The following is a 12,247-nucleotide window of genomic DNA, read 5'->3' on the forward strand; positions in this document are numbered from 1 at the left end:
CAGAAAACCAAATAACCCCATTAAAAATGGGGTACAGAGCTAAACAAAGAATTTTCACCTGAAGAACTTCAGAGGGCTGAGAAGCACCTTAAAAAATGTTCAACATCGTTAGTCATTAGGGAAATGCAAATCAAAACAACCCTGAGATTTCACCTCACACCAATCAGAATGGCTAAGATTAAAAACTCAGGAGACAGCATGTGTTGTTGAGGATGTGGAAAAAGAGGAACACTCCTCCACTGCTGGTGGAGCTGCAAGCTGGTACAACCACTCTGGTAGTCAGTCTGGCAGTTCCTCAGAAAACTGGGCATGACACTTCCGGAGGACCCTGCTATACCACTCCTGGGCATATACCCAGAGGATTCCCCAGCAAGAAATGTCCTTTCTAATTAACCTGAAGTTGTTCTCTGAGCTCTGTGAGCTAGTACAGAAAATTGCTAGAGCTGAGGAAAGGTCACTGAAATAGCCGATTTTCACAATATAGATGACATGAGTAACTTGGCCATCCACAGGCTTTGATTGGTGCCTGACATAGTCTCATGGAACTGAGCTTGGGCTTTGTGTTTCACTTTAGGAAGTTTGTATCAGAACTGAATTACATTGTAAGAGACCAAGGTGGAGCCTAATAGGGAGTTGGGGAAGTGTCCAGTATAGAAACCTGATGTGTTAAATGTGAGGAAAAAGCTGTACTGACAGGGGATTACTATCTACAAAATATAAAGAACTAAAAATTAAATACCCAAATAATCAATACACAAATGAGCAGATGAATTATGAAATTTTCGAAAGAAAAGTTATCCAGATGACCACTGAACACAAGAGTAAATGTTCACTATCTTCAGTTATAAAGGAATCAAAATTCCATCAAGATTTCATCTTACCTCAGTCAGCGCTGCTCTCACAAGCTAACTGCAGCAAGGGTGTGCTGGGTGTAGAGCCATTACACACTGTTGGTGGGAATGTAAATCAGTGTACTCACTATGGAAATCATTATGAAAGAGCTTCAAAAATCTAGAAAAAGAGCTGTCAAGTGATCTGGCTATCCTGTTCCTGGATATATACTCAAGGAACTGTAAGTACAGCACACCCATGTTTACCAGGCTTTGTACACAGTGTTCTAGATAAGGAGCCAGCCAAGATGCCCCCCACAGATGGATGGATAAAGAAAGTGTGAAATCTATCTAAGCTTCTGTCTGTCTGCCTGTCTGTCGGCCTTTTTGTCATCTTTCTAGTTATCTATCATCACCTATTTATCTAATATCTATTTATCTATCATCTATTTATATATCATACTCATCCATTTACCTATTATCTATTATCTACCATGTTATCTATAATCATCTATTCATCTATTATATTATCTTATCTACTATCTGTCATGTATCTACTATCTGTCTGTCTACTATTTATCTATCCACTATTATGGCATTAAGAAGAACGAAATTATGTCATTTGTAGGAAAATATATAGAACTGGAGATCAGTACATTAAATGAAATAATCAAGACCTCAAAAGACAAATATGTGGTTTCTCTTGTTACAGAATCTTGGCCAAAAGAAAGAGTGTTGCAATCTGGTGGATGACTCTTTGGGAAGGGGAAGACTGTAGAAGTGGGAAGGAGTCCAGGGAGGGTAATGGGAGTGAATCATATCAAAACATGTCACATACATGTCTAAGAATGTCACAGTGAAACATGTAATTGTGTACAATGAACAATCACTAATAAAGAGAAACAAATTAGGCTAAAGCGTTCTTAACTTGGCTTTTCTTGTACAGATCCGATACTCCATTTCCCTAGATACTCTGTAGCTAACCCCTTTTCTCTGATATAAAAAGCATGTTTACTTGAAAGGACAATTCTCAACTTGATATGGAGAAACAAAAAAATCCAGAATAGTTAAAATAATCCCAAACAAGAAAAGAACTGCTGGAGATATCACCATCCCAGATTTCAAGTTGTACCACAGAGCTATAGTAACAAATCCAGCATGGTATTGGCATGAAAACAGACACCTTGATTAGTGGAATCTACCAAGGGCCCAGACATAAATCCACACACTTATAGACACCTGATTTTTATAAAGAAGTCAGAAATACACACTGGGAAAAAAAAACAGCATTTTCCACAAATGGTGCTGGTCAAACTGGATATATGTATGTACAAGAATGTAAATAGAGCCATACGTAACACCCTTCATAAAATTCAAGTCCATGTGAATCAAAGACCTCAGCATAAAACCAGATACATTGAACCAGATATAATAGAAGAGAAAGTGCCTTTAACTCCTTGGCACAGGAAAAGACTTTCTGAAGTGTACACACTAAGATAAAAAATTAATAAATGGAACCTCATGAATCCTAAAAACCTATGTAAGGCAAAGAACACTGTCATTAAGTCACAGCCACAGCCAACAGAATGAGAAAAGTTTTTTTTTTAATTTTATTACAATAATTTATTTTTTTATTCGATGTATTCTTTATTTACATTTCAAATGATTTCCCCTTTTCTGGGTCCCCACTCCCCGCAAGTCCCATAAGCCCTCTTCCCTCCCCCTGTTCCTCCATCTACTCCTTCCCAGTTCCCTGTTCTGGTATTCCCCTATGATGTTGCACTGAGTCTTTCCAGAACCAGGGGCCACTCCTCCTTTCTTTTTGGACATCATTTAATATGTGGATTATGTCTTGGGTATTTCAAGTTTCTAGGTTAATATCCACTTATCAGTGAGTGCATACCATGATTGATCTTTTGAGACTGGGTTACCTCACTTAGTATGATGTTCTCCAGCTGGGAAAAGATTTTTATCAATTCCTCATCCAGTAGAGGACTAATATCTAAAATATATAAGGATTTATTATCAAGAAATTTGATTATCAAGTTATTTATTATTAGGTATTTAATAGCAAGGAGCTAGATATTTTAAAAAAATCCAATGATCCGTTTAAAAAAATGGGGTACAGATCTAAATGTAGAAATCTCAATAAAGGAATCTCAAATGTCTGAGAAAGACTTGAAGAAATGTTCAACACTCATAGCCATCAGAGAAATGCAAATTGATACTGTTTTGAGATTCCATTGTATACCTGTCAGAATGGCTGAGATCAATAATACAAGTGACAGACAGATCGTGCTGGTGAGGATGTGGAGCAAGGAGCAGTACTCCATTGCTGGTAGGAGTGCAGATTTGTACACAACTATGGAAATCAACATGGCGGTTCTTCAGAAACTTGGGAATCACTCTACCTCAAGACTCAGCTACAGCACTCTTGGGTATGTACCAAAGGACATATCTATCCGACCACAAGAACACTTGCTCAACTGTGTTCACTGTGGATCCATTCATAATAACTATAAGCTGGAAACAAACGAAATAACATCGTGGAATTTGCAGGCAAATGGATGGAACTGGAAAAGAAATTATCCCCAGTGAGGTAACCTAGAGCCAGAAAGACAAATGTGGTATGTGTTCACCTATATATGGATATTAATTAAGTGATGGCCAAGCTACAGTCCACAGAATCCTGAGATGTTAGGTAAAGAAGAGGGCTCTAGCAGAGACGCATGGATCTCCTGGGGAAGGGGAAATAGAATAGATTCTATGGGTGGGCTGGGGGTGGGGTGGAATGGGAGTGGGAGGATCAGGTAGTAGGGGGATGGGATGAAGGAGAGAGTGTGGAGGGAGAAGACTGGAAATGGGGGTCATGTGGGGGGCAGTGTGGGAACCTAATGCAGTGGAAACTCCCTGGAATCTATGAGGGTGATCCTAGTGAGGATTCCTAGTAATAGGGATACATTGCTTGAACTAGCCATCTCTTGTAACCAGGCAAGGCTCCTGGTGGTGGGACTGGGTTGCATCCAGTTGAGTTTGTTGGCAAGGGAGGGTCCCATGGAAAATGCCAAACAACCCATGCTGATGCTAGGACCAGAGGTTGCTCTCCACAAACTGACAGCAGGGTCCTATTGCTGTCAACAACATCCACACCAATCACTGAACATAGAAATGTTGAACCGTTGTCTGAATTGAGCCTTCACCCCTATGGTCTAGTCTTTCGGTGGGAGCAGGTACTCTGCAGGCTGCACAAAGAGAAGTGTTGACACCAATCCAGTCACAAAACCTTTGACCTACAATATGTCCTGTAGGCAAATTGTGCTGGGGCAATGGTGGCACAAAACTTGTCAGAATGGCCAGTCAGTGTCTAATTCAACTTGAGGTCCATACCATGAGAGGGAACCCATGCTGGACATTGCTTGGATATCCAGGAACTGGAGACTGGATAGCCCAGAAACCTAGCATAGAACCAAATACAACTGGTCTTTAAAAAAAGAAACCAATGAAATGATTCCTAATGCTATTCTGCTAACCCATAGATCAGCGCCATGTCCAGCCACCCTCAGGAGAGCTCCTCTGGCAGCAGATTGGAGCCAATGCAGAGACTCACAGACACACGTTATTTGGAAAGAGCGAGTGTAACTTAGAGGTCTCTATCTGGTCCTTTACCTTGGAGATCAGGAAGCTCTCGAAAGAGGGAGAAGAAAGACTGTAGGAGTCAGAGGGATGGAGGACACCAAGAGAACATGTCCATGAAACCAACTAAACAGGGCACATATGGGCTCCCAGAGACTGAAGTGGCGTGTGTTGGGCCTGCATGGGTCTGCACTAGGTCCTCTGCACAGATGTTATGGCTGTTAGCTTGGTGTTTTGTGAGACTTCTGTGGGAGTGGGTGTATCTCTGATACTTTTTTCTACTCTCTGAACTCTGTTTCTCCTGTGGGGAGAAATGGACTCTATATAAATTTCTCCACACAGTACAGTACTCGACAAGTTGCAAGTGCCCTCAAACATGTTTCTTTTTCTCTTTTTATTGAAAGCAGACTCTTCTCTCATAGGATATGTACAGACTACAGTTTTCTCTCCTTCCACTTCTGCTAGCTCCCCTTCACCCCAACCTTCTCCCCACCCCGTTTCCCTTTAAAAAAGAGCAGTTCTCCAAGAGATGACAGCCAAACACTACAATGGCTAAGGCAAGGCTAAAGCCCTCACATTTCTCACACACAGTGATAATGCATTTCACCACAATTTTAATTGCAATTTGTAGGAGCCAAGGATGCCAATAAAACAGTTACCTAATAATATTATGGGAAGTTGATTCAAGAGAGGATTCTCCTTGCAAAGTTCAAAGTTTGACCTTAAAGGAAGTTGGGGGTGGATTCTCACTTCACAGTATAGTAATGAGAGGCTGTAGAAGGACCTGATGCCAGGCACTGTGACGACACTGCCTTCCACAGACTGTCAAGTGATTCTGAGGTGGTTCTTCCTAATGGAGGGCCTAATTAAGAGACACTAGTTGCTCACACTCGACACAATTTATAAGGAATTTTACTTTTTTCCTGTTTAAAAGCATTTGAGTTCATTTTATATAGTGTTACATATGAAATCTATAATGCAATGTATCAAATATGATTTAAAAAATTTAAATTGCATTTATCAAAAAAATAGAAGCTTATATCTGTGTATCTTTGAGATGTAGGAGAGGCCCTAGTAGAAGCAATATATATGTCTTTTGTGTGTTTATCGAGAGGTGAGGCACCCTGACCAGACTTTCTTCTTTCCCTGTTGAAGAGCTAAATGCCCAAGTGATACCGGCTGAGATAACCTTAACATTTTAATGTTGTTAACTGACTTGTTGAGAAACAGGGCAGGGTTTCTGCCCCTTTGTGTAACCGCTTTGATCTTATCTCTGGAGGTGGCTCTGGATCATCATGCTGTATCATCAGTTCCTACTGGGGTGTTGTAATCCCAAACTCCGATTCTAAGTGGGTCTGTGCTCTCAGCAAATCATGGAGTTCTGAATAAACTATTCAGTTGTATGTCTCCTAGCTTCTTCCCATATCCCAATTTTCCTTAGGGTAACGAATAGGCAAATATTGCTTCTTCCATCCTTTGACCAAACTCTCACCTCCCAGCCTGTATAGTGGCAGGATGGAGTTACAGTATTTCTACCCTTTTCTCGGGATCAAGCATTGTCTAGTTCTTGAGGTTACACTGTAGCAGGGAGCCAGGGATTAAATTTCCTTGGGGATTGACAAGAACCTGAGGGCCTCTGGAGTGCAGAAGACGACCCTCTCATCTATGTACAGAGGCCCCAGAAGACCTGGAATGTTGAGGCAACCCCAAAATTCATTATGCTGCAAATGTCTCTGGAGAACTGAATGCATCCTACAGGAGGGTGAGACATTCTGGTGTTGTTTTTCTAGGCACTATATCCCATGATAACATTTTGAGACTGGGAAACAAATCCCTGCTAGGGGTTATCTTCTGAGACTATTTCCTAGTCATCTAGAAAGGCTTCTCCCACGAGGCTCTAAAAACATCCTGAACGAATGGGGCTCTGTTCTTTTCCCAGCTGCCCCAAAGAAGAAATTTAAAAAAAAAAAAACAATTGATGGTGTTACTTTATTTTTCTTGAACTTCATGTTGGAAGGGATGTCTTGCTAACTGCTAGACTCGATTTATTTCCTCAGGGGTGGATCATCTACTAAACTAACAGTAATGAGAGCAAAGTGACAAGAAACGGTGGGGAGGTCTCCAGCAAAGTCAAGGAGGAGGGCTGAGACTGTGGAGCAGTGAGGAGGTCTCCACAGTCAGGGGAGCCCTGGATGAAGGCCATGTATGGGCAGAGCCGGCAGCTGGGACTGCCCCAATTGAGAACTACTGCTGAGACACAGTCGAGACAGCTGATTCTGCTGGCGCTGTGCTACCGGCAGCTGGGACTTCTCCACAGACTGATGCCTGAGCCCTTGGGTTCTGAGCAGCAGTGAGAAGCCAGATAGCCCCCTTTCTTCTTTGTTCCCAAGCCTGTCATCCTGGGTAAAAGAGGAAAGAGGGGGAAAGGAAGGGAGGGGCAGCCGAGGAAGGCATGCGCACTAGGACAGAGATCACAAAAGAACGCATCCCTTGCTTCTTTGAGGTTGGTAGCCTTTGAGGACCTGCTGTGGCATGTGGGCAGGTGTGATTTTTACAATATGCTTTGGGATGCGTAAGTGTTCTCTTGCATCTGGGACGTCGTCGCCTGATCCTGACTCCCCTCCCAGATTAGTCACCAGAGTCTTCAAGGGCTGTCCGCTAACAGTGGAGCAGCCTGACCTTGTTCACAATTTGGAGTGGCCACTCCCAGGCACCCTAGAATGAGATGAGAGGTTAAGAGATTAGAAGACTCAGATCTACCTCCTGTCTGGTTCACCAGCTGACATGGGCGGCTATTGGGGTTCTGTGGGCACTTCTGAAGGAGTTTCAGAATCTGAGCAGAGAGGAACTGAGCAGAGAGATCTGTGGATAGAAGCAGAAATGGAAGCTTATTAGGAAAACACACATTTCCAGGGCAGCGGGAGGTCACAGTGAAAAGCGGCGCCGCGCAGCGCTGCACAAATGCGGGGGCTTTTCCATCGGGTACACAGCACAGGCCTTACAGCTTACCTGCATATCTGAGCTTCCATCAGCGTGATCTACGTGCTGAAGAAGCTGTCGGGCATAGTTAGTTCTATATGTGCTGTCTTGCAACTTGTTCCTCATTAGCATTTTAAATCTCCTCCCAGTGGTGGATTTCATCCTAACAAGCTCCAGGCCAATACAGCCGAGCACCTCTGCACCTGCCCCAGTGGCTCCAGCCTTGGCTGGTGGTTCTCCAGCCTTCCTCTGTGCAAAGAAGCATTTCTCATGGGCCTTTGTGTGTAAGGCTTTCTGGACCCGACTCCCTGCCCCATTCTCTAGTCTTAATTATTTCCTCCAGTCCAGAAGAAAAGGATGGGTTGTCTCTCACTTGTATAGATTCTTTAATTGTTTATGCAGTTGATGATTATCACCCACTAAGAACTGAATTCTTCATCGTTACTGGCCCTTGAAAGGCAAGCAAGACAGGCAGATTTACTCTTCATTAAAGTGGCTTCTGTAAGTTTTTGGTTGGGGGCTGAAGGATAGGAACAGTCTCATGAAAGACAGCAACTTTCTGTGTAAATAGTTGGAAGAGAAAACAATAAAACCAAGGAGAAATGGCAGTACCTGCAAACAGAAAGGAGAATAAAAGAATTTGGGCTATCCTACAACACTCGATTTTTGAATCAGAAGATATTACAAATTTACTCGAAACACCATATTTTAGCATCTCAGTTACATTGTACAAAACATGATTTTGTGACTTAAGTTCCTTTCTCCCTTATAGTGTTCTCTAGTGACTATTAATTAATTTTTAACTTCAGGTGATGAGAAAGACATCATATAAACAACATGACTTGAGATATCCCAACAGCAGCCCAGAGGACATTTGTACTGTCATTAAACTGGAATGCTGGTTACACCCACACACACCCACACATACCCACACTCCTACACACCCCTACCTCCCACTGCTGGTGATTCTGCTAATGTCTTATCTGCTTTAAAAGATTCATGAAACCTTTCAGTCCATGACAGCATCATGACTCACTCTGGGAATAAGCTGGGCCTTTGTGGTGGAAGGGTCTATGATAATCTTAGTAGTCATTCTGTTCATCTTTGGACCCTGTGCACTCACTTAACTGCTGTTTCAACGTCACCTCCTCTTATTCACACTCAGTCCACAGTCAGATGGACCTGTCCTCTTCTGACTCCATCTCTGTGGGTTTCCTTAGTCATCCCCTAATTCCTGAAAATCTACAAGAATGGGGACCACAAGAATCACTCAGCATCCTCACTCTCACTCAGCAACCTCACACTCACTCAGCATCCTCACATTCACTCAGTATCCTCACTCACTCAGCAACCTCACACTCACTCAGCATCCTCACACTCACTCAGTATCCTCACTCACTCAGCAACCTCACACTCACTCATCATCCTCACACTCACTCAGTATCTTCACTCACTCAGCATCCTCACACTCACTCAGTATCCTCACTCACTCAGCATCCTCACACTCAGCATCCTCACACTCAGCATCCTCACACTCAGCATCCTCACACTCACTCATCATCCTCACACTCACTCAGCATCCTCACTCATTCAGCATCCTCACACTCACTCAGCATCCTCACACTCACTCAGCATCCTCACACTCATTCAGTATCTTCACTCACTCAGCATCCTCACACTCACTCAGCATCCTTACACTCACTCAGTATCTTCACTCACTCAGCATCCTCACGCTCACTCAGCATCCTCACACTCACTCAGTATCTTCACTCACTCAGCATCCTCACACTCACTCAGTATCCTCACTCACTCAGCATCCTCACTCATTCAGCATCCTCACACTCACTCAGCATCCTCACACTCACTCAGCATCCTCACACTCATCCAGTATCTTCACTCACTCAGCATCCTCACACTCACTCAGCATCCTTACATCACTCAGTATCTTCACTCACTCAGCATCCTCACGCTCACTCAGCATCCTCACACTCACTCAGTATCCTCACTCACTCAGCATCCTCACACTCACTCAGTATCTTCACTCACTCAGCATCCTTACTCATTCAGCATCCTCACACTCACTCAGCCTCCTCACACTCATTCAGTATCTTCACTCACTCAGCATCCTCACGCTCACTCATCATCCTCACACTCACTCAGTATCTTCACTCACTCAGCATCCTCACACTCACTCAGTATCCTCACTCACTCAGCATCCTCACACTCACTCAGCATCCTCACGCTCACTCAGCAACCTCACACTCACTCAGCGACCTCACACTCACTCAGCATCCTCACTCACTCAGCATCCTCACACTCACTCAGCATCCTCACGCTCACTCAGCAACCTCACACTCACTCAGCGACCTCACACTCACTCAGCATCCTCACACTCACTCAGTATCCTCACTCACTCAACAACCTCACACTCACTCATCATCCTCACACTCACTCAGCATCCTCACACTCACTCAGCATCCTCACACTCACTCAGCATCTTCACACTCAGCATCTTCACTCACTCAGCATCTTCACACTCAGTGTCTTCACACTCAGCATCCTCACTCACTCAGCATTCTCACATTCACTCAGTATCCTCACACTCAGCATCCTCACACTCACCCAGCATCTTCACACTCAGCATCCTCACTCACTCAGCATTCTGACATTCACTCAGTATCCTCACACTCAGCATCTTCACACTCAGCATCCTCACTCACTCAGCATTCTCACATTCACTCAGTATCCTCACACTCAGTATCCTCACACTCAGCATCCTCACACTCCTATTGCTTTATTGTTTCTCCCAACATCTATCCAGGAGCCAAAGACTTTTTCACATCCTTTTCCTTATGGTTGCACAAATAAAGCCACGGAAGCATTTTTGGGTACTTTTGAATAGGCACCCCAGAGGGCTATGCCAACAGACACACCCAACAACCCCACCTGACTTACAGAAACCAATATGAGTTGCCTCCAATTTCCTAATAGCCCTTAGGATTATCTCTCTTCAGGATTGGGGATGATGATAGAAGACAGAAATTGGCCAGGCAGTTTTAGAGAAATAGAAATCCTGAAAAGTGGACAGTTTTCTTTCTTGGCTAATTCTAAATGTTCCTGGGTATCAGCACCCTGGGCCTTGGAAGAAAGAAGAGATGTTTCAGCCCAAATGTCTCTGGGTTGCCCATGGCCAGAGTCTGGGGATGTCAGAAAGAGGTGGTCCGTTTGTTCCATATCTCTTTCCTCTGAAGAAACACCCTTTCCTGGAACCAGACTGAATTTAAGAACATAAAATTGCAATTTTAAAACACTATTTTGAAAACTTAAAGTGCAACACTACACATAGTTAGTTCCCTTTATCTACGAAATGGTGGATTCCAATTCAAAACTAGCAGGGCTACAGCAGAGTGAAGGAAAAATGTAAGAGGACTTTTCCTCATGGACTTGTGTTTCAAAATCCAAAGGACTGGGCGGCGACTGTGAATGACTGAAGGTAAAGGTAGACAATAAGAGGACAAAGTCATAAATAAGAAGAGCTAAGCACCTGCTGGGGCAGCACAGTGGAGCTGACTCCGGGGAGGAGGGGGCGTGGGCAAGCCTCTGAGAGGATGAGCATGTGAAAGCTAATCACTGCCATGAGGTGGAGTTGGTTCAGGGATAATGCATTCCTCACCTGCTCCTCACCACCTGTGGTGCTCCATTGGCCTGGGCCCCCCAGGTCATGAAAGCAGGAGAGCTAACCCTGCCCTTCACTGGTTGTAGCACTTGGTAGAGCAGGCCCTGCAACTCACTGGAGCAATGCAGTGGAGTCAGTCCTGATGGCAAAGGCATGGGCGAGCCAGTCCTGAGGGTGTGGGAGCTGGAGAGCTGTCCCAGCCCCTCGGCAATGGCAGCCCTTGAAGCCCTACACCTTGACTGGACAGCACAGTGGAGCTGGCTCTGGAGGCATGGGTGCAGGTAAGCAGGCCCCCAGGGCATGAGGGCAGGAGAACCGACTGTGCCTTCAGCTCAGAGGTAGCATTGGGTAGCCTAGTCAGAGACGTGTTGGAGAGCTTGCCCTGGCGGTACAAGTATGGAGAACAATTGCCTTGAGCAACTCAGCTACCACCCAGGCCCAGATCTAGGGCTGAGTTGGCTCACCCCAAAAATCTATATCATCTGTGAATGGCTGGGATCATAAAAGGGCCAGTTCTGCTGATCCAAAGTTGCAGGACCTCCATGCCACATTTCTGGTGAGGATCCAATATTGGTGTCATAGAAGCCAGAAAACTCATGACAGACCAATGACTCATTGCAATGGACATTTGCAAGTAAAGATGTATGGACAGAGGGGTATACTGGGACACACTGTGACACACTACAACTTCCATAATGAGATGTTTTTTATGGTGTGTGTGTGTGTGTGTGTGTGTGTATTATTTTCTTTTGCAGGGGGGGTTTGCAAGGGCAGAGGTAGATTTGAAGGGACAGGGAGATGAGTGGGACCATGGTGCATGATGTGAAACTTACAGAGAATCAATAAAAAGTTAAGAGAAGAAGGAGGAGGAGGGGGAGGAGGAGGAGGAGGAGGAGAAGAAGAAGTAGAAGAAGAAGAAGAAGAAGAAGAAGAAGAAGAAGAAGAAGAAGAAGAAGAAGAAGAAGAAGAAGAAGAGCTAAGTCTCATTCTCTTTCTTTTGAGTCAATTCCAAATGAGATGACCACACTGAATTTGGGGAGGAAAAAAGGCTTGACAGAAATGGGGGCAGAGTGGGGGGTGTTGGTGGGGAGGAGCTAGAGATGAGGCTATGTTCCCCTGAGAAGACCCT

This window comes from Apodemus sylvaticus, chromosome 4, assembly GCF_947179515.1.
Source record: "Apodemus sylvaticus chromosome 4, mApoSyl1.1, whole genome shotgun sequence".
Lineage (NCBI taxonomy): Eukaryota > Metazoa > Chordata > Mammalia > Rodentia > Muridae > Apodemus > Apodemus sylvaticus.